At 38.0% G+C, this 22730-nt stretch overlaps 1 protein-coding gene across 6 annotated transcripts in view; it reads right to left on the bottom strand.

Annotated features, from left to right (window-relative positions):
- The window catches only part of trio (trio Rho guanine nucleotide exchange factor), a 1041517-nt gene that overhangs the window by 866083 nt on the left and 152704 nt on the right, over window positions 1-22730 (bottom strand). For all 6 annotated transcript variants that reach the window (XM_081765424.1, XM_081765422.1, XM_081765425.1 and 3 more), the window contains exon 2: window positions 12718-12778. The gene's annotated coding sequence lies outside the window, so the exon portion shown is untranslated. The remainder of the gene's footprint in view (window positions 1-12717; window positions 12779-22730) is intronic.

Here is a 22730-nt window from a genome sequence, read left to right on the forward strand (position 1 = left end):
CGTCCCACAACACTATTAGCATTACCCAAAAGACGACCACGGATCCATGTTGGAGCCCTATACCAATGATGTTCTCTGACAGCTGAATATTCAGGACATTTAACAAGAATGTGCCGAATACTCAGTGGGACAATACACTTTTCGCAATACGGACGGTTCAGCCCTCGTAACAAATAACTGTGTGTTAGGTGAGAGTGTCCGATGTGTAGACGCGCCAGCAGCACTTCATCACGACGACTAGCACGAGAAGCGGTGCACCTCTCTCCAAGGATTGGCTTAATCTCATGGAGTTTATTCCCAATCCGCTTGCCAGCGAGAGCGCATCAAGGTGTAGAGATCAGAGCAAGGAAGGCTATGCTCCAAGGCAACCCCAGCCAAGGCGGCATTCTTGGCAGCTACGTTCGTTTTCCCGAATGCCGACATGACCCGGCACCCAGCAGACAACGATGATACAACCCTCTTGTAGTTGATGGCATCTCACGAGAATGTCTAGTACGAGGGCGTGCTTACTGAAGACATTCTGTAGGCTCAGAACCACGCTCTTAGAATCGGTGCAAACCAACACACGACGTAATGAGAGCGTAAGAGCATGGTACACGGCAAGCTTAAGCGCAGTTAGTTCACCAGTAAAAAGTGAACACAGGAGATGCAATTGGAACTCTGAGCTGCCTTCGTCGGTGACAAAGGCACACCCAACAGAATTCCCATCTTTAGAACAATCCGTATAAAACACATTAAAATTGGGGTACTGTTCTAACAGTGCTGCAAACTCCTGCTGGTACACCTGGGAACTAGTGGCCAGTTTCGAATGCACAAACGAACTTAAATCATGGCTGGGTGGATGAAGCAGCCATGTGGGATAGCACAAAAGTGAAGCAACGAAAGAGAGGGTCACACGAAATCGTCACTCTCACATGCACGGATATACCAGGGGCAGCGTAGCGCTCGTAAATCGGACCACCACGGAGACAAGGTCTACAAGGGTGGTCAGGAATACAACCCACACGCGCACAATAATTCAGAAGTCCTCGCGACGAAAGACTAGCGAGGGTTCGTTGGCTTCAACATACAGGCTGGCAACAGAGCTAGTACGATACGCGCCAATAGCAATCTGAAAACCCAGGTGGTGCAATGTGTCAAGTTGTCGCAACAGAGAATAACGAGCTGACCCGTAAGCTATACAGCCATAGTCTAACTTGGACCTAATTAGACTACGGTATAAACGAAGCAGAACAATACGATCAGCACTCCATGTGAGCTGGGAAAAGACACGAAGCAGATTCAGAGCTCGAAAACAAGGGTAGGCCTACTTAAGATTCCGAATATGCGGTGCCCATGACAAGCGACGGTCAAATACCAGATCCAAAAAACGGACTGTGTCAACGAAGGACAAACGGGTGCCATCGAAGTACAAGTCCGGGTCAAAAATGCAAGTGCGCTGCCGGCAGAAGTAAACAAAACACATTGGGATTTCTCGGTCGAAAAGCGAAATCCAGTCTCATTCGACCAGCGAACGTTTCCTGATTTGTTGCGTTATAATATTGTTAAAGTGATTGTTCCAATTTGAGTGGAAAATGGAAACAAAAACCACCTTACAAAGTAATGCATTCCGATATTAAAAGACTATATACTGTGTTGAAACTTTGTAGAAAAGAAAGAAAATATAGATTCATATTCCATTTAACACAATAACAGACACGCTTACCTGTGCGGTAGACCGAAGTGTGAGAACTGATACTAAAATTGGTATATTTTATTCAACCATATTATTATTCAAAGTATCTGCATAAATCCACGTTACAAAATGAAAATGAAATATTTCAGTTTAACATCCCACGAATATGCCCTTTAGGCTAAGGAAGATAGATGGCTAATGCAAAATCCACACTATACCTAGTAGACCTAGTATACATCCCTCTTAGTATAGTGATATCAAAAACTGATTTTGCTAATGTGCAGTATATTCTATTTGTGATTTCCGATAATACCACTTTTCTTATAATTTATCACAAGTATTGTAAAGTCATGTTAAAATAAAAACTTACTTCTCATAAGCTCCCTCTAATCTTACATTATAATTTAAAAAATTCGTTATATACTGAATTCTCTTCTTTTGGCAAGAAGGGCTCTTTTTCGTCAGCGTAAGCATCAAAATGTACCGTCTGCGACTGCGAGTAAGAACGTCAAAAAAAAAAAAAAAAAAGTTCCTTATTTTGTTTATAATTCATGGACCTGCTTAACTGAATTGTTAGCGCACGCGACTTCGTAGTGCGCAGTCCCTAGTTCTACTCTTAGCTGGACTAACTAACTAACTAACTAACTCTATGGCCTATGGAACCCGGAGGTTCAATGCCGCGTTCACAAAAGCTCCCCACTGACCTCTATCCTTAGCCAACTGCATCCAGCTTCTACCCCGTATTCCAATCTCTGCGAGATCCATCCCAATATTGTCCTCCCATCTTCGCCTAGGTCTTCCTAATGGTCGTTTTCCGATTGGTCTTCCAGTCAAGACTTTGAAAGCGTCTCTACTTTCTTCCATTCTAGCTACATGACCCGCCCATCTAAGCCTCCTAGACTTGACGACCCTCAGCTGGACTACCAACTTTTTTGTGTGTTGGCCCATCATCATGAAGGGCCGTGGTAGCTCAGTGGTAATCGCTTTGTCTGGTGCATGGGGTCCTTGGTTTGATTCCAGTTCGCGCCAAATTGATAGTCTGGTGAACAACCACTACTACATATGTTTTCTCGTGTTCTTCTGTTTCCTCCTACTATCTTCATTGCACCATTTCGTTCATTGTTATCACCTCTTATAACCTCCAAGGCATAATCATGGGTTAAAAAAATAAAAGATTTCACTTCATTTTTTTCATCATCATAAGACACTTGGGGAACTACGTGAATTAAGAAGTAGCGAACTCAAGTCCAGAAAGTCACAAATAATGAGACCTGATGCACTGACTACGCATCACCACGCTGCATGCGCTATATCTGACTAGCCATAGCTTTTCATGGTTGTAGCGATAGTGAGTTGACTACTTCTTTCTATTTGTTAACTAATTTTACCAGTGCTTCGACCTATACCAGTATTTCAGATAACTATAAAAAATGAGACTTGTTTGTTATCTGCCCCCCTGCAATTCGGTTCACCTATGTGTATTGAAATTAAATCCCTAATATGGCTCCGCAAGAGTACACGAAAGTCTGTTTAGCTGTGCGGAGAACATTTCAGCCAGTGAGTGACACATGGTCAGTGTATTGGTTGATTTATATAACATGTGCCCTTGTCTGCGCTTCGTTGACATGCCCGTGTATTAGTCCCATAATGTTTTTCTGGTTTCGCTGCACGACTGATTCCATTAAATTTGATCTGGTTTGACATCCTTTTAATTTTCTTGAAAAACTACATATGAAAGAAATTTCAAGTAAAAATTTCTCTAGCAACCCTGCTTTGCGACTAAAGTCACTTGCAAACAAGGAAATTAGTTTTCAGCTTTGATGCACGCACAGGTAAATCAAATGAGCGCGGTAGAACTTCTCTCAACCTGTAGACAGAAATCAAAGTTTGGGGTTATCAAAAACAAAGCATTATTTTCACCATGCTACATTAATAGCGGAAAAACTCTTAACTTTTTGCTTCAATATTTTCTTATTCGGCTACTTGCTGTCTAGCATTTGAATACTTATTATTAACTATTAGAACTAACTATTAGAAATTAACTATTAGAAAAGTTAACTATTAGAACTAAGCTTAGCTTTGAGAATGGATTATGCTTTTTAGCCTAAATAGTGAGACCTTACAAGTAATAATAATAATAATAATAATGAAAGTTCAGCTGAATTTATTTGCCAACAAGAAAATTTTTGATTGAATGAAATATGTTGGATTTTTTGGATCAGGGGTCACAAAATTTTGAACGGCCCCTAAATCGAGTTTTCGTTGTTTTTTTTTTTTTTTTTTTTTTTTTTTTTTTTTTTTTTTTTTTTTTTTTTAATAAGCACATCATACTGAGTTAAGTGATAGTTTGGGTTTGGCTACACTATATGTAGTTCCCCAGATATAAGGAGTGCAAGAAAACTTTTGATTGAATGAAATATGTTCGACTTTTTGGATCAGGGGCCACAAAATTTTCGAACGGCCCCTAAATCAAGTTTTTTTTTTTTTTATAACGGAATAAGCACATCATACTGAGTTAAGATATAGTTTGGCTACACTATATGTAGCTCTCCAGATATAAGACCTACAAGAAAATTTTTGCCTGAAATATATTGGAGCTTTTGATCCAATTATGAAAGAGTTGCAAACTACAAAATCTGATCAGTTTATGTCTCATACACACACACAAATCAATGTTGTTGAAGTTTAAAAATCATATATACAGTATAACAACCTCAAAAGGTAAAGAAATACAATTACATTATTTAACTGTACAAAAAAGACAAAAGTAGAAGCACATAGTAATCCAAATGAACATGACTCCAAAGCAACTAATACTAATGAAAATTTAAACGCAAATTCGAGTATACCAAAGTATATACCACAATGCAGGTATACACCACAACTTCTGAATATTATTTTTCTTCGTAACTAGCCTGAAACTCAAAACTGAGTTTCCAAATGGGGAACAATTATTCCAAAGAATTAAATTTTCTTTTGTTCTATTTATTATAATAATACATTTTAATTTATTTTGCTATGATTTCGTTGCCGAAATCGATGAAAGGCACCACGAAATACGGTATAGCCTCGACATTTACGTCTAGAACAATAATGAATTTGTACATATTTATTTCGTAGACGTTCCTTTCACTGATATATTTATCATATTTTATTGAATTTGAACACAACAGGTTAGAAGCCATTTACAGTATCCACACATTTAAATTTAAAATAAATAAATAAATAAAAATGAAAGGGTACTGGTATCACGTGTGAACTGTCCAATGACAGTATAGAGAAAGCGAAGCATTATGTCAACGATGCAATTTACAATCAAGTTAAAAACACACACAGTAAACGTGCTTCGATGAAGGTATGCCTTGATTCATCAATCAATCAAGAAAGCTTATTCGAACTCTTAGATAGAAACGAAAGGCGATAGCCCGCAGTTGATGAAACGCCCAAATAATGTTAGCAACCACGTTTTCCACATTGTGAGCTTTCAAATATATTTCCCCCCATGCGAATTGTTCACCCGAAAGTAAATAACGAGAAGCACATTTGCGCACAGCAAGAATGAATGTCTCGTAGCTGTCACACGAGCCACCACCTACATTATTTACGATCATTTCCGCGACAGGGAATTGTTCATCAGCTTCACAAAACCATTCTCCCTATGGCACAAACATATGACACTACATATGCATTAAGCATTTTAAATGCAAAACACTGAGACTACGACAAACAAAAATAACAAGGAAAAATTCAATGACTGTACTTTAAAATAAATAAAAAAAAAGTGCAGGCTATCGTATTGAAAATTATTTTCCTCATTTCATAAATTAAATAATTTATGCAATATTGTACTACTCTTAGTGAAATCTTCTTACACATGAAATATCAACAAAATCGCTCGCTTTTGGAATAATCGTTTTTTTTTTTTTTTTTTTTTAATGAAGAGTAACTAACTGTAGATTTTTAAACTAAAACATGACGTCATTTGTCGGATATATTAGTGGAATGCTGATTTATGAAATATCAAGCAAATCGTCTTAATATTTTTCAAGAAAATTAAAAATAAACAATCCCATCTACATTAATTTATTTAAAACATGTGAACAAAACTGTCTGACATTTTCGAGAATAGACAGGTCATCCAAAAAATACCTTTTCGGCATGTAGGCGATACGAAACGTATAAATATGCTGAAATCTCAAATTCGATACTTTTTACGGTAATCGCACCTTTTTTCTCTCCTATCGTTGTTAGCAATTTTTTAAAGAAATCTCACTGTGCATTCATACTATACTGTTGTTTTCAGCTTAATGACAATATAAAACTCATTATAAAAGGAATATACTACAAAATACACGTATGTAGCCTTGGTGAATTGTTGATTTTCGAAAATAATGTTCTAATTATCCTCCAGTGCATCCAAATGAGTACTGTCCATGCTTTTGGATCACGATCAGAGTATAGAATTTTGTGTTGACTTAGCGTACTGAAACGATTTAGAATAATCTGTATTATAGTTTGATTACAAACAAAACCAACTTTTCTTCTCTGATGGTCAGGACCTACAGTGACAGTATTCATTCAACGGGAAAACACGCCAATCTTCTTGTGCCCACTCGTGACAGTTTCAAGTGCCTAAATCTTTGAATTGTTAGCAATATTTGACTTAGTGATAGTTATGTGTGAACATAATACCCTTTTCACATTTTCACTGTTGATAAGAAAAGTTGGTTTAGTTTGTAATTCTACTATATTAAGTCATGTAACGTGTAGGAAACGTCACCGGTAACTTCAGCCATATCTATCAGACAAATCGACCATAAAAGCCACATTTGCATTCGGTCATAGCCGCCCCATTAAGCAGAATTCAACGTTGGTCAGACAAGCCACCGCTCACAGACGTCAAACGACATGAGAGACATACATAAAAATATAAAACTACCATGACACTTTTATCTTTTTGTAAGTGTGCAATATTACGCGTCCTTTCAGCATTGTGGCTATATTAAAATGGTGTGCGATTCAAATCATATGTGCGTACTTCTATCGGACTGAATCCGAATCTTCCCATAACAGGTGAAAACACTATGCAATTAATCACGAAGAAGTAAGTCCAATTCTTGCATACAAATCAGAATTGATTCTGGTCAGAACTGATTTCTGTTTTTAATCTTCATCTCATACTGCTCAAATCAACATTACTTAAAATATTAACATCATTTTATTTAAAATATAGTAATATTCAAACCACACGTAGGTACAGCACACACATTAACAAATTGGGTTACCATATGTCAGTGGCGGATCTAGAAGGTAAAAAGTGGGGAGGCAGCCAGAACCCAAACTATGATAGGTATATCATGAGTTTACTATAAACTTTCAAAAAATATAAATAATGGCTTAAATTATTTTTGTCACTCCAAAAACTGGAGAGGTAGCCCCCCTCGGCCCTGGCCTAGATCCGCCACTGCCATCTGTCTCGATTTTATCGAGACAACCCCAATTTCGGAGAAAATGTCCCACGTCCCAACGTAATTCTCTCGGAAATTAAAAAGTTCCCATTTTTATTATTATTTCATTAAAATATTGTGATAACTATCCTATTTTTACTTTGCACTACTTAGGTAAGTAACATATGTCCTTACTCCTTCTACATAGGTACATAGATTATGTATTACTTTGCATATAAATTGGACATATTTTATATATGACTAGCTGAATTACCCATTCTTCGCATGGGGGTGTATTTGGAAGTATACACCTGTGAAAGTATCGCCATTCATCTGAGCTACCGCGAAAACTATGGATTTGAAACTAATATCGGTCATTTTGGATTATTTTTACATGTCTCGGTAACTCCCCTCCCCCGGCAGGTGACCCCGGTCCGCATACGACGGTAGCTGAATTTGAGTTACCATCAATGAAACTGTCACCATTGATCTCATCGACCGCGAAAACTATGGATTTGACACTGTATTAGTAATATCGGTCATTTTCGAATATTTTTACGTATCTCGCCCCCCTGGATAGAATTTAGAAAAAAAAAACTGTTCGTCTTGGTCTGGGGTCTGGACCACGGTACCTGTGACCAAAACTTGGTAACTCTAGGTCCACTTGTCTGGTCGCCAAGTCGGTCTCGGTAAACGCCACCCTGAGATCCCTGGTTCGAATTTTGAAAAAAAAAAACGCTTCCTCTTGATCTGGGGCCTGGACCAAGGTATCTGTGACCAAAATTTGGTAACTCTCGGTCTACTCGTCTGGTGCCCACGCCGCACACAGAGGGAAAGACACACACACACACACAAACAAACTCTTTATTTTATTTATATTAGATAGATATAGGCCGATGTGATATAAATTCTCATTTTCATCAATTAAGACACATACGATTTCTCTTCACTAGAAAGACTTATATACGGACTTATATGGAACAAGGACTGCTGATTCATTTCTCGCCCATTAGTTGCATGAAGTATCCATAAATATTGCTTTGGAAGAGTGATGAGCAAATACAAGACAAGACCAAGACCGGGATAGTCTTGGTCTTGCACATCCAGTCTTGGTCTTGCAATGGAACCCTTGGTCTTGGTCTTGGTCTTGCACACCCAGTCTTGGTTTCGGTCTTGGTCTTGCATGCAAGAGTTTTGCAAGTCTTGCTTTTAAGAAATCTTATGCCTTTCATACGTAAATTTTACTATGGATATAAGGGATAATAAACTCTACAATGCGCCAATAGTAATGGAAATACAATGTATGTTTCTAAATGTAATATAGTTTGCCTTCGTGTAAGTACTGTATGATGATAGTGTACAACATAGGTGATGACCTTTATTTTTTTAATGGGTGCCCACGCTTCTCTCCTTCTAAGATATGCCTAAATAGCAACGTTTCGTAATCTTTCTATATTTTTAACAGATCCAACACTCCACTGGTTCCCGAACTGGGGAGGCTACCCCTGAGATGCATGAAAGAAAAACAAGACGGCACAGGTTATTGAAATACCATGAATTGCAAAAGTATTTTTACACTCTAAAGACGTCAGATCTTTCTTTTCAACCACGATTAGCTAATCCATGTATTAAACAAACTTCCAATCAAATATTGAGATTTCGTTTTATTGAATTCAATCTGTACTCTATGGAGCAGAAACATTGACATTACGCAAAAGTGATGAAAAAATTGCAGGCTTTCGAAACATGGGCATGGAGAAAAAAGGAGAGAATTAGCTGTGTTGAATGGAAATCGAATGAGAAGGTGTAGAAATATTAGCAGTAGATGAAAAGAAGAATAATTGTAGATATTGTTAAGAGGAGGAAGAGGAACTGATTAGCATATTGGCTGAGGAGGAACTTATTAGGCTATTAGCTGGGGAGGAACTGTATTATGAGGGACGTGCTAGAGGATATTGTGGAAGGAAAGAGGGGGAGGGAGCGAAGGAGACTAATTGAATGAAGGTATTAAAACAGAAAACTGCTACGTCAAGACGAAGATACTAGCTGAGGACCATTGAACCTTCTCAGTTGCACCAAGTAACCTGTCAATAATGGCAGAATAGCTATTATGATGATGATCATATGTTTAGCAATATTGACAAAAGAGAGAGAGAGACAGAGAGAGAAAATTAAAATAATAATTATTATTATCAAACCTCTTAATATTTTAGAATAATTTGAGTAAAAACTGGAAACGATTTAACTGTCTATGTCTTTTGTGTAAACTCAATTTATATAAATGCTTTTGTGCTGTATTAGAAATACAAAATAACGGCATCAAACTCCAAGTTATTTGAAGTCTTACTTGTGAATATTGATTACTAGCATCGATTACCCACTTCGTTGGATTAAACTATTACTACTTCTACTACTACTACTACTACTACTACTACTACTAATAATAATAATAATATATTACGTTAGTCACTCTCTGATATCGGTCATTTTCGATTATTTTTATATTTCTCTCCCCTCCTCCTCCCCAAGGTGCGGGGCTGAATTTGGATTTAAATGGCATCAGAAGTGTCACTCTCTGTCTCAGAGCCCCCGAAAACTATGGATTCGGCACTAATATCGGTCATTTTCAATAAACTTATATATCTCCTCCTCTTCCATGTTGCGAGGCACGACATTGGAAATATTCATCTCAATGACCTCAAAAACCATGAGTTTGACATTGATAATGGTCATTTTCGATCATTTTTATATATATCTCGTTCCTCCCCGAAGTTGCGGTGCTGAATTTGCATTTAACCGCGATCGGAAGTATCACTGTTTACCTTAGCGACGCCGAAAACTATGGATTCGACACTAATATTTGGTCATTTTTTATTATTATGTGTCATTTTCGATCATTATTATATCTCTTCCCTTCCGTCCGCCAAGCTCCGGGGCTGAATTTGGATTTAAACAGCATCAGAAGTGTCAATGTTTATCTCAGCGACACCTAAAACTATATATTCCATTTTAATATCGGCCATTTTCGATCATTTTTAAATATATTTCCCCCTCCCCTAAACTGCACCGTCAAAGTGATATGATAGAAACCATATCAGGTCCGATCCTCATCTATGTTGAAAATTTGATTGAGATCGATCACCTGGTTCAAGAGTGATGAAGTTACAGTCACTTATATTTTTATTTTTTAAATATCTCTCTTCCCCCCTCCCCTACGTTGCACCGTCAAAGTAAAATGATAAAAATCGCTCCAGGCTTGAACTTCATCTATGTTGAAAATTTGATTAAGATCGATCGAATGTTTCAAAAGTTATTAAGTTTTATTTATTTTATACACACCTCCCCCTCCCCTAGGTTCTACCATCAAACTGAAACAAACTCTGAAAAATTTCCAGGACCGAACCTCATACATGTTAAAAATTTGATTGAGATCGGTTCATGAGTTATTAAGTTACAAACTTAGTCACTTTTATTTTTATTTATATTGATTTTTGTACATCTACCCCTCCTCCTTCAACCCTACGTTGCTCCGTCAAAGTGAACTGAGCAATAACAATCCAGGCTTGAACCTTATTTATGTTAAAAATTTGATCGAGATTGGACGTTTGGTTCAAGAGTTATTAAGTTTTATTTATTATTTTATAACTCACCCTTCTTCCCTCCCGTAAGTTTTACCGTCAAAGTGAAATGATGAAAACACTTCCAGGCCCAAATTTCATCTATGTTGAAAATTTGATCGAGATCGGTTGGGTGGTTCAAGAGATTAGTAGTCACAAAAATAGTCACTTTCAATTTTATAATATAGATAGTATAATGTTATATCCAGGCCAGAAACCAGCCACAGAGGTTTGGGGGAGGCGAGGCACGAATATGTTAGGGGAAAAAGTCATTAAAAATTTCCTTAAAAATATCTTAATTGTGATTTTTGTACTGATGTCTGGAGGGGTCACGAAAAGTTTAGGGGGGCCAGGCCTTCCTAGAACCCCTCTGGTTGCGGGTCTGGTTATATCGTTTAATCCTCGATGTGCCGTATACCTAAGGAGGCTAAAAGTTATATTAATAAATAATTATTCAACGTATAAGCATTCTTCCATGAAATCAAACTTGCGGTCGCATGCACTAAGTTTTTGTCAATGTCATGAAAATGTTATTTTGATATTAATTTTATGAGCACACATTAAAAATTTCCAACGGATGCTTGAGTCTCGGAGCCAAGACCATACCCATGTAGTCGACACCTATGGTATACGGTATTACCGATGTTCATTACTACATTTCTCTTTAGTTTTAGATGAAGAACACCACTAATATGCTTCTAGTTTAACGTCTAACGATTATTCATCAACGCTAAGGGAGACGGTAATGAGAAATGACTGAAATGGTAGAATGAAGAAAGTAGGAGGAAACGGAAAAACGCCGAGAAAATCCACGTACACAGTGTTTGTCCACCAAAAAAGCTCACATGGCGCAAAATGATATCTGTGTGGCTTGGAAACGAGCAATATCTACAGAAAACGCGAACAACCAATTCAGAAAACGACATACTGTAGCTATATGCTACAGGGGCAGATCAACTCACACGGATTGCATAAACTACTGGGGACATATCCACCATAGCAGCATTTTTACTGAAGCCAAGAAATTCATCTCCTCCTTTTTTACATTCTATTAAAAAAATTCAAGTAGTGGCGGTACTTGTGGAAGACTTGCGCAAGAGTCTTGGTCTTGGTCTTGCACCCATTGGTCTTGGTCTTGGTCTTGCATCGGGATTCCTGGTCTTATTCTTGCATGCAAGACTCTTGCAAAAACTGCAAGACCATGACTCTTGCGTTCATCACTACTTTGGAAAGAAGACAACTCTATTAACAGGTCATAAAGAGTTTTAAACACTTTTTAACCCATACACATATGAAGATTTGCGTTAATGTGGGTTCTCTTGCACGACAAATAACAGTATCAAATTAGTATGCTACAGCAACTTCCAAAATCAGTAATATTAATCTTTTGCTTCCACGAACAGAGCGAGGAAAGACAAAGGAAAGAGCAAATTAAGGTTTCAGCCTTGTGTTCCCACACCTTTTGCTCTCTCACATTCCTCAAAGTGATTGAAAGAAAAACTCAAAACGAAGGCGGCGAAGTGGATTTCAGACAATAATATAGCTTGACCTTGGCATTTTCATCCGTCTACATCTCCCTTTCTTCAGGCCACAAATCACCTCTAATTTTTACCTTTTGAACATTGATCGGAAGAATCTATCAATGCTAGTAATCTTACATCAGATCTTCAAAAATCAGATATCACTGAATCTGTATATCATTCTGTTTATGTAAGTATGTACCATTTGCTTGTTTTATTATCATTTTAAATTAAAAGTAGATTTCCTGCGACTAAATTCACAATTTGACCTTGATACTCATTCCGTAAGCTATATTCTGAATTCGATGGTTTGACTTTCATGAATAGCTTATGCCGGAAATTCCTTCTCAATTAGCAATATACGTATACCCTGAAGCTTTCTGCTATTACACTACGCACACACACACAACTATTTCGCACTTCGCAACACAAGAAAATTTACCAAATACATTACTTACAATATTTAGGGTTCCAATCACGTTGGTACTCTCCAATTGTGGGTTCTCCAGTGGAAATGACCTGAAATAATAATTTAATAATCAGTACCAATTACTAACTCGAAAATACAAATAAAACTATAAAATCAACCAAATACATGTAACTAGCCTGCATGCAACTTTTTCAAACCTTTCCCATTTAAGGACACTGTGAAGTTTTGCAGCATCCTTCGTCAATTTATTGCAATTGAAACTCTCCAAGAATGTGTAGTGATGTTAGAAAATAATAGCAATACCAACTGAGAAAGCTAATGTGATACATTTGTATCATCCTATATTCAGAATTACAGTTTCCACTTACTTTTTCTCTAGACGTGCTTATTGGTGCACGAGGTTCTGGATTCGATCCCCAGTGAAACAGAATGAAAAAATGAAATCTTTGAGTTTTACGTTTCACAGTATGCCGGTTAGGCTAAAGGAGACCGTGATGATTAGTAATAAATGAAATGGTAAAATGAAGAAAGTGAGAGGAAACGGAAGAACAACGAGAAAACTCACGCACACGGTGTTTGTCCACCACAAAGTTCACATGGTGGGAGCTGGACCCAGGACCCCAAGCACCAGAAGTGAACGCTCTACCACTGAGCCACCGCGGCCCTGAAACAGAATCGAACGCACCACGGCGGTATACAACGTATGGCAACATAGCCCCCCCCCACTTTAGAAAATCGAAACAATGACTAGGTCATTTGTTTGTACCGTTTGTACCGAAAATATTTTCGTTTGTATCATTTTCCTTATAGGGTTACTTGTGAGGTCAACTGTTAGGGGGGGCTATGTTGGCACCAAGATAGCCCCCCGTGTCACAGCACAAAAAATTGAAACACACCTTTCGACAGCAAATTGTTTGTACCGTTCGTACCGAAAAAAGTTTTGTTTGTACCCTGAAAGTTTTCGAGAAAGAGGGGATGACATTTGGGGGGGGGGTATCTTGGCGCCAAGATAGCCTCCCCGTATAACAGCACAAAAAATTGAAATACACCATTCGAAAGCAAATCGTTTGTACCGAAAAAAGTTTTGTTTGTACCTAGTTTTCCAGAAAGAGGGAATGACATCTTGGCGCCAAGATAGCTCCCCAAATGTCATTCCCCCTTTCTCGAAAACTATCAGGGTTATCCCCCCCTGTTGACCCACGGCCCGCAGCCGAATTGGGTGAATTTGGAAGTTAATGCGATCGGAGTTTCACCATTGATCTCAGCAACCGTGAAAACTATGAAATCGACACTGATATCGGTCATTTTCTACTACTTTTACATGTCATGCTAAACGATCCCCTGAGACCCCCCTGGTTCGAATTTTGTTAAAAACGCTTCGCCTTGGTGTGGGACCTGAACCAATGTATCTTTAACCAAAATTTGGTAACTCTCGGTCAACTTGTCTGGTCCCCAGGCCGGTCCCGGTAAACGTCCCTCTGAGACCCCCTAGTTCGAAATTTGAAAAAAAAAACTCTTCGTCTTGATCTGGGGCCTAGACCAAGCTACCCGTGACCAAATTTTGAAAAGTTTCGGTCCACTAGTCTGGTCCACAGACCGCACAAAGGTAGACAGACAGACACACGAACAAACTCTTTATTTTATTTATATTAGAAAAGTCAGATCCGCCGTTATTGTAATGGAGCGGTGCTTGAGCGATTGATCGTAGAAATTCAAACTCCGATGAGTGATAATTTCATAGGTTTGTTTTATTACAAAGTTTAAACTCTTTAGTCAGTAGAGAAGAGGGCGTGAATGATGGGTCAGAGTTGATGACAATGGGTTTTGGTGGGTCTGTGGGTCACAGTGGGTGAGGGTGGTTCATGGTGGGTCACGACAGGTGGTGAGTCAATTGGTCATGGCTCAAGTTTTCATTGCCCCACGCCCTCTCTGAACTACAGTGTTAAAAATTAATCAGTGAAATCAATCAATTGATCAATCAATTGAAAGTAATTCCTGTGGAAATCAATTGCAATTACTTTCAATCAATTGATTAATTGCAATTGATTCTCCATTATTAATGGCCAACTGCAATTAACAATTAACCATTACTTACTGCAATTGTTAATTGCAATTAACAATTAAATTTACAGATTAATTGTTAATTGAATTGAAATTTGCCCAACACTGTTGCTACTGCCTTCCGAGAAGACCCCCTGACGTCCGAGCAGGTGAGAACACTAATGGTATCAGTTATCAAAAGAAATAACCAAACCTCAAAAGTGCCAAATATTCATTAAGATGCATATACAAATCCACCAATGATCTAGCTAGTGGTTAACGTGTAAGACTTCGGTACACGTGGTCCGGGTTTAATTCCCAATGGGAGTGCATTTTGGAGTTCACCCAGTGTCGTGACCTTCTAGTGCTCTCAAACGGGTCGGATCAGCTCGGATTGGGTTACGGATCGGGTCAGGTCAATCGGATCGAATCACGGGTCAGGTCGGTCTTCAACCCGACCCGACCCGTTGAGAGCACTATCACGCCCTCACAAAATCTGGGGCTGAGAGGTAAACTATGCTGTCACTTTTTGTCGGAAATTGAGTTATCATATTTTTCTTTGCCTACATTAGTACGAGGGACACTAGGAAAGTTTTGAGGTGTGGACAACTGAAATGCAGGAAGTGAACATTTTTTCCGCCAATAAACAATCGACACAATTCAACAATATGTTGTCTTGCAAACACTTTTTCGCTTCTTCTGTGAAATTAATATTTTATGGCATACTACGTTACTTCTCAGCCCCAGAAATAAGTATCGTAAAGACGCTGGTGGAAGATGATTTAATTCTAACCATACATCAGCGGGGAAAAAATTAGCATGTATCTGAAGCCTATAATATAATAAATTGATTGCTGTATTTTATCATTAAAGAGAGTGATTTTGGGGAAGGGCCCTGAGGGTACGAGCCCCGGAGCCTGGGCTCTATTGGCTCCGCCCTTAATCCGCTCCTGCCAATAGACTAAAACAACTTATATTCGACAAGGTAAATTTTCAAGCAAAGTACGCAACGCAAGATTGAATGGAAATCAACCTTTACACGGCTGTGATCGTCACAACAACATTTGATCAATTGATTGCCAACGATTTCATCTCGACGTCACACCAAGGATGAGAAAGTCGACGCTAATTGGCTCTGGCTGAGGAAGGAAATCCAATCCAATCGTTCGTTGCATCAACGAATTCTAAAATTTGTATTTTAAAAAAATGCAAGATTGCACCCCCCCAGGTTTTTTGAACACCCCCCTAAATTCAAAATTCTGGATAAATCACTGCATTATCCTGAGTGAATTGCTATGCAGATTGCTAGTAAATATTGTTGGTCCGCACCGAGGTCTTCAACGTTTGCGAATTCATCCAACCACTCATGATTTATTACTTGGCATTTTAACAAGGGCGCTTCCTCGCACTTGTCGATTTTTCTTCGGATGTATCCCGAAAGTAGAGCCCCTTTAAATCTCCCGTGTCGATTGGTGTAACGTCATACATTTTCCATAAAACCTCGATGTGGCACATGAAGGTGTTGACTAAAAATTCTGAAAAAAAATCTGGACAACTTTGCCCTCTAAAAAAGACAGTTTAACCTTCGCCGAACCTATTTTCGAAAAAAGTTAAAATTCGTCCCACCCTAATGTGCATATTCCTACATGTAGTTCCCTAATCTAGTTTGCTGAATAATATAACCCGAAAGAAAGTTGCGAATAGCTAGCCGGTACCACAACGTCTGGGAAGTATATCCGACTATCCACATTCATGTTTATTTTCAATTCAAAGTATCAATATTTACAAATCAAATTGGGCATGATTCTATGTCCGAATTGTAAAACAAACAAAAACTCTTCTGCCCGACTTCTTACTTGGAGACTTCTGGAAATATGTTTGGACTTAAAAAAAGACAGGCCCCTAGTCAGTTGACAGAACCAGAGCCCACTTTTAGGTAATTAAACAAAAACGCATCTTTGTTTATTCAAAAGCAGACTTTAGAAAATAGACAAGAACACATAAAACCGAAAAAGCAAAGTAAAAGTATATTTCACACACTATATTAGGGTCTATATATTTTTTAAATTTATAATTACAATATTGCATTCCAATGCGAATTAGTTTATAACTCGTTCGAAAAAACTTGACAGTATTTTCTGTGTCCTGTGTCCCTCATATATATTATTTCTTCCCCTTGCCCAGGTCCCAATCTGAGGTCTAGTTTACCTAGGAAGGAGTATACCAGTATCCGGAACCCGTTCAGAGCACTGTTTTGGCCATTATTTACATAGCAAAGCTACTATTTAAAAAAAAAAATACAAATTTAAGCTATTGTTTTATGTATAAGATTCATCTGAAATCATTATAATGATATACTAAATAGAATATACTAAGAAAGAAACGTGTATAATGTTCGCAGAATTCTCATTTTCTTCCCAATTATTTGAGATTCCTACGTTTATTTGTAACTGGAGACGAAGACAAAAAGGAGCGTTCTTCTTATTTCTACTCAGCAACAACCCACTCCAACCATCCTGATAAGCTTCCTCACAGCCCGCAGATCAACGGTGCCCCAGACGATCAAAATGGAATTCCAATATAAAAGGGTCATTGACACGATCGAACATTTTAATTTTAAATTCCTGGGCTCTCAAAGCAAAACTTCGAAGACACCACACCATCACACTAGAATAAATCCCATCCACAAAACTTTCTGCATCTTCTTTTCCCAGAGAGGGGACTTCCTTTTCTTTTTCTATCTTTCTTTTTTTTAAACTTAAATTATCTGCATAAAGAGAACATATTGGAAATACAGTGAAAGCTGTATAAATTGGCACCTTTGGTTCCACAGGAAATATCTAACCGACCGCGGACGTGGCCAAATTAAGAATAACGAATGCACATGATTATAGCTGTAGTGACAAACGAATAAAACCAATTTTTCGTCTGGAAGGTGGATAATTTAACACGTCGTTACACGCACCCGCGGCAAATTGCCGCAGTTTTGTAAAAACACCTGCACTTTCCTTATTCTAAGACAATAGGAGCGGAGGGGCCGAGTTATCCCCTATCCACCCCACCTCCACCTGGCCCTGACCGGTTTTGCCAGTTACGCGCGTGGTTCGGGAGTTAAAGGGTATGTATTGGTCACCGTGAGCAAATTGCTAACGGCGCGTGTGACCACGTAAAGATTGTTGTGAGCAGGCTGCTAACGGGCGTGTTCTAGTGTTAAGTGTTGTATTTTAAGGGCCGTTTGTTGTTGTTGTCGAGTGTATCAAATCGCTGGCCACTAACAATGTTTTTCTTTGAATTGAATGTTGGTGGAATAAATTCGTTTGTTATTTGGAAAGCCAACAACATGGGAGATAATGAATTCAACAAGCCTGCAAGAAAAGACTTCTTGAAATCACTTGGCCGACAGCTTATTTTGGATCATGCGCAAAGAAGAATAGCTGCAAACTATCCAATCGAAAGGTCAATAAAGGACCGGCTAGTTGAAATATTCCAACTTCAGCCAATTAGGCAAGAACTTCAAGCAGCTCCTGATCAGCGAGGTCACAATAGAGTTCGCGGTATCTGCCCTCGTAGAAAGAACAAGAAAATTTCTGTCTTATGCATCAACTGCAACACTCCGAAATGCAAGGAACATAAGACCATCATGTACAAACTGCACCGAGGGTGGCCAAGGACTAGCTGCAAACGATAAGGACGGAGAAGGTGACATGCAAATATACGTTCTAAATTTCACTGGACTAGTTTCATAACATCACTATTCTAGTACATCAATGATGTTTTTGTACTTTTTTTGTATTTGTAATAATAAAACGTGTGTCAATATGACGGAGAAAATTTCCTATAGCCTAAATAGCTAATGCGGCAATTTGCTCACAGCGCGTGTTCTGACGATACTTTGTAAATCAAAGAGTGCAGCAATATGCTAACGTGGCGTGTTCTCGTGTAGTAATAGAAAATTCAAAAACTGTGAAAACATAACAAAAATTTTCTCAAAATCTTTAGGTTAATCTTTTTTAGGTACTGAAAGTGTCTATAATAAGCTAAGAAGCCAAAATTTCATAGAATAAATTTCTCACTCTCAATAAAAAATGTACAAATACTGAAATTAACTATCAAAACTTTCGTGAGCAAATTGCCGTCATGGCGTGTTCTCATGTTACAATTGGGGGGCGTGTACTGACGTGTTAAAGATAACATTACCCAAGGGAAGAATGTCCCTTTTGTTCTTCCTGGTGACTGTTAGGATGCTAACTCTTCGTAACATTGTTAAGATGCTAACTCTTCGTAATAAACAAACACTGTGAGCGTGGTTTTTTTCTCGGGTTCTTCCGTTTCCTTCCACTTTCTTCATTCCAGCATTTCGTTCTCATCATCACCGTCTCCTTTCGCTTAAACGGCATAAACGACCAACATAAAACTTAAATATTTCATTTCTTCGTAATGAAGGCTGTACTGGACTCATCGTCAATTCGCGCGTGCCCTTTAATACCCATTTTAACTGCTGATAAGAAAAACTGATATAAAATGTGTTTCTAATATATATCCTCCCTCGCGTTGGTCTAGTGGCTAGCGAGCGCATCTATGAGGCATGGGGTCCGGGTTCGATTGTTCGGAGAAGAGCCTTGAGATTTGAACACACTACGGTGGTTTGGATTCTACCTTAAATCCTCGGCTGGACTCCAATCTACCTACTATAGCTATATGGTTTTACAGGGGAGCAGGAAAATTTGGTGTAGGAAATTTCGGTGTAGGAAAATTCGGTGTACAGAAAATTCGTTGTGGGGAATGTTAGGTGTAAAAAAAGATTCGTTGTAGTGTGCCGTAGGATTTATTAAAAACTCAACTTTGAGGATAAATGAGTGTATTAGTTTGAAGTTCAAATTTTGTGTAGAACGTACTTTTACTGTCTACTATCATTTTTACTGTTTACTGTCTACTTTATATTGCTTTATATTGAATTGTGTTCCTGAAATTATTGGAATTCTAGATTTCGAGGGATTTCGACATTTTATGGCCCTTACATGACGAGAAATTTGTCCTCCAATCAGACACTTTAGTCCTCAAAGTCCTTCAATCAGACACTTTAATTTGCTTACCTTAAGACAAACAAACTAAAGTGTCTGAACTATTTGTACAACTATTACCTGATAAAACCATCCTGCTTTATATTGCCCTTTCCACTAAGACCTTTTTGATCAATATATTTTTGCATCTTACATATGTATATACAGAGTGATTCTTTGAAAAATCACGGATTTTATTTGGCTCTAGAATTTCTAAGTGAAGTCAGATTTTCATGCGGTTTGCTGCAAATCATCAAGGAGGGATGGAAGATTTATGGGACTATATTTACTGGTTTAAATTCATCCGGGGTAATATAGAGCAGGCCGCAAGAAAAACAGCAAATATTCGCCATTGTACGTTACAGTTCGAATGAGATATCGGATATTTGAAGCGAAGTCACATGTTGAATAGAGATTTCTTGGGTGACTTAAAGTCGGTACCTGACATCTTTCACAACATCCGCCAGCGAGGTCCGATGCTTCCCTGTCTTCCTCAGAAGCGATCCTGTTTCCTGCAATTTATTCACTAACGACCATATTATGTTTCTGTCTGGGGCAGAACGTGAGGCAAAGTTTCGTGCAAATGCCCTTTGCGTAGCAACAACAAATCTCCCAACGTTCCTTGATCATTTGCCACAAACCGCATGAAAATCGGACTTTTGTTAGAAATTCTAGACCCAAATGAAATCCGTGAGTTTTAAAAGAATCACCTTGTATATGTTCTATGATGTACTATAGGAAAGGTGTTTTCAGTTGTCCCTATAACTATTCTCTGAACTTATAATTGTTTTATTTCTGACAAAAGGTGTCAGCTTCATTGTGTGCTGAAAAGTAGTTTATAGTAATACCCCGCGATAGACATGCAAGAGGTAGAGAACTGAAGGCATAAAAATAAATTTGCTTTTCTTGAAATAGGAAATAACATTTTATTTGTTACATTTTATGGTTTTCGTTTTCACAATATGAAGTGTCGTAAATCATCGTAAGTGGTAATATCCAATATGTATTACACCGAATCTACCTTACACCGAATTGTCCTCCAAAAATAGAATCCGTGGCTGTTTCCCACATCGCTCATGAACTGCCTCACGAACCTGAGCCAATAAATTAGAATAATATCGATCATTCATCGTAGTCCCTTTTGGCAGATAATCGATCAGCGAAACACCTCCGCTGTCCCAAAAATTTCGCCATAAGGTTCGAAGTCGACTTTTCCATCCTGAATTTCTTTCGCAGCCTTTCTCCTTTTTTAATCCATTGCATAGACTCCGGTGGCGAATCCAAGTCTCATCTACAGTTAAGATTCGGGCGCAAATTTTGTCGAGATTGTCTCCGGCTAATTCCAAAAATTCTTTACAACTCTTCAGTTGTTGCTTGAAGCAGCATAAGCATTTTTAGTACTCAGCACACACTAATTTATTCATGTTTAAATATAAAATGGATTTTTTTCTTCAACTCGTTCTTTATTAATCTGCAACATTTCACCTATCTGGTACAATTTTGTTTTTCAGTTGCTAGAACTAATTTTTCGATTTTTGTGATGTTTTCTTCAGTGTCAATGCAACACGACGCCCTAGGCGGAGGTCATCTTCACAGCTCTCTTGCTCTTGTTGAAACAAGCAAGCCTTTTTTTTTTAACCATGACATATGAAGGCCCAGAATTCTTTAGGGTTGAAGACATGTATTCAAAAATTTCTTTACACGAATTCCTTTCTTCATGGAGTAAAATACGGTGCAGTGCTCAAAACTGATAGAAGTTTCGGTTTAGACTGACATGATGATGTTTGTTCTCCACAGATTATTATGAGATAACGGGATTATTATTGAAATGATGATATTTATATTACCAAAGAGTGTCGCAATTCGTGCTATCGTTAATAAGGATCATTGTTAAGTACCTCAGGCAGTGAATTTATCAGCCGACCCTCATGTACGTACTAAAAGATGCTCTGAATTTCTGGCGCGATAGCCTGTTATTACGAATAGATTACGCATATCCAAATGGATAATGCTTGGGCATTGCATAGGCTCTAAATGCCACTATTAGTGACTTCCCAAGGATTCTCCAAAAAAGGTACTGATTAAGAAATTAGTTATACCTGGCCGTCTGTATTTCAATGATTTGAAGACAAAGTATTATCGTGACACATGAATAGTATAGTACCAAACTACCAACTGTCATAGTGGTCAACGAAAATAAAGGATAGCAACGTTTCTTTTTTTGCCTGAATGTTTCACGAATATTGCTTTCCTTAACTTTCTTTTTTATTAAAAAAAAAGAAATCACAGCTACAAGTATTTGGCACAATTTTCTCAAATTCTTTATCTTTCCGCAAATTTCGCTTCTTTTCAATGTTCTACACTAACCATCATCACGGACAGAACTTCAAGAGAATATACTTTAAACCTGGAACGCAATGCTCCTCAGCACAATGGACAACGCATAACAGAATCTTGGTTAACGATTCTCTGTCACGATACTCACTGTTCATGGACTGTACCTTCCAAGTTGCAGAATTTCGTGAGAATGTAATACTAATCCAGTTTATATATGTTGGAAATTCAATGCAACTCATGTATCTAGTATTTCTTTCGTAATAGTAAACTCACTGACACCAAGCCCCAAAGCACTTACGCCGACCTCCGTTTTGAAACTGTTGTAAACACACCGCTCGTCTATTTATCGACATAGGTAAAACAATAATAAATTTAATTCAGTGAAACCTCATCTAACGGAAACTGCTTTCAACGGAACCATGTGCTTAAAAGAAAATAAATGACTGTCCCGTAAATCTGAATATGAAATGTTATATTTTGAAAGCATTTTGAATGTTATATCAAACCTGTTCAAAACGATAGCAGAAAGCCACTCTTGACTTTTAAATACCGGAAAATGTTTGTGAATGTAGAGTGAATAATCTTTAAAAATATTTGTGTTAAA

Source organism: Thermobia domestica, chromosome 7, assembly GCF_964235325.1.
Source record: "Thermobia domestica chromosome 7, izTheDome1.hap1.1, whole genome shotgun sequence".
Taxonomy (NCBI): domain Eukaryota; kingdom Metazoa; phylum Arthropoda; class Insecta; order Zygentoma; family Lepismatidae; genus Thermobia; species Thermobia domestica.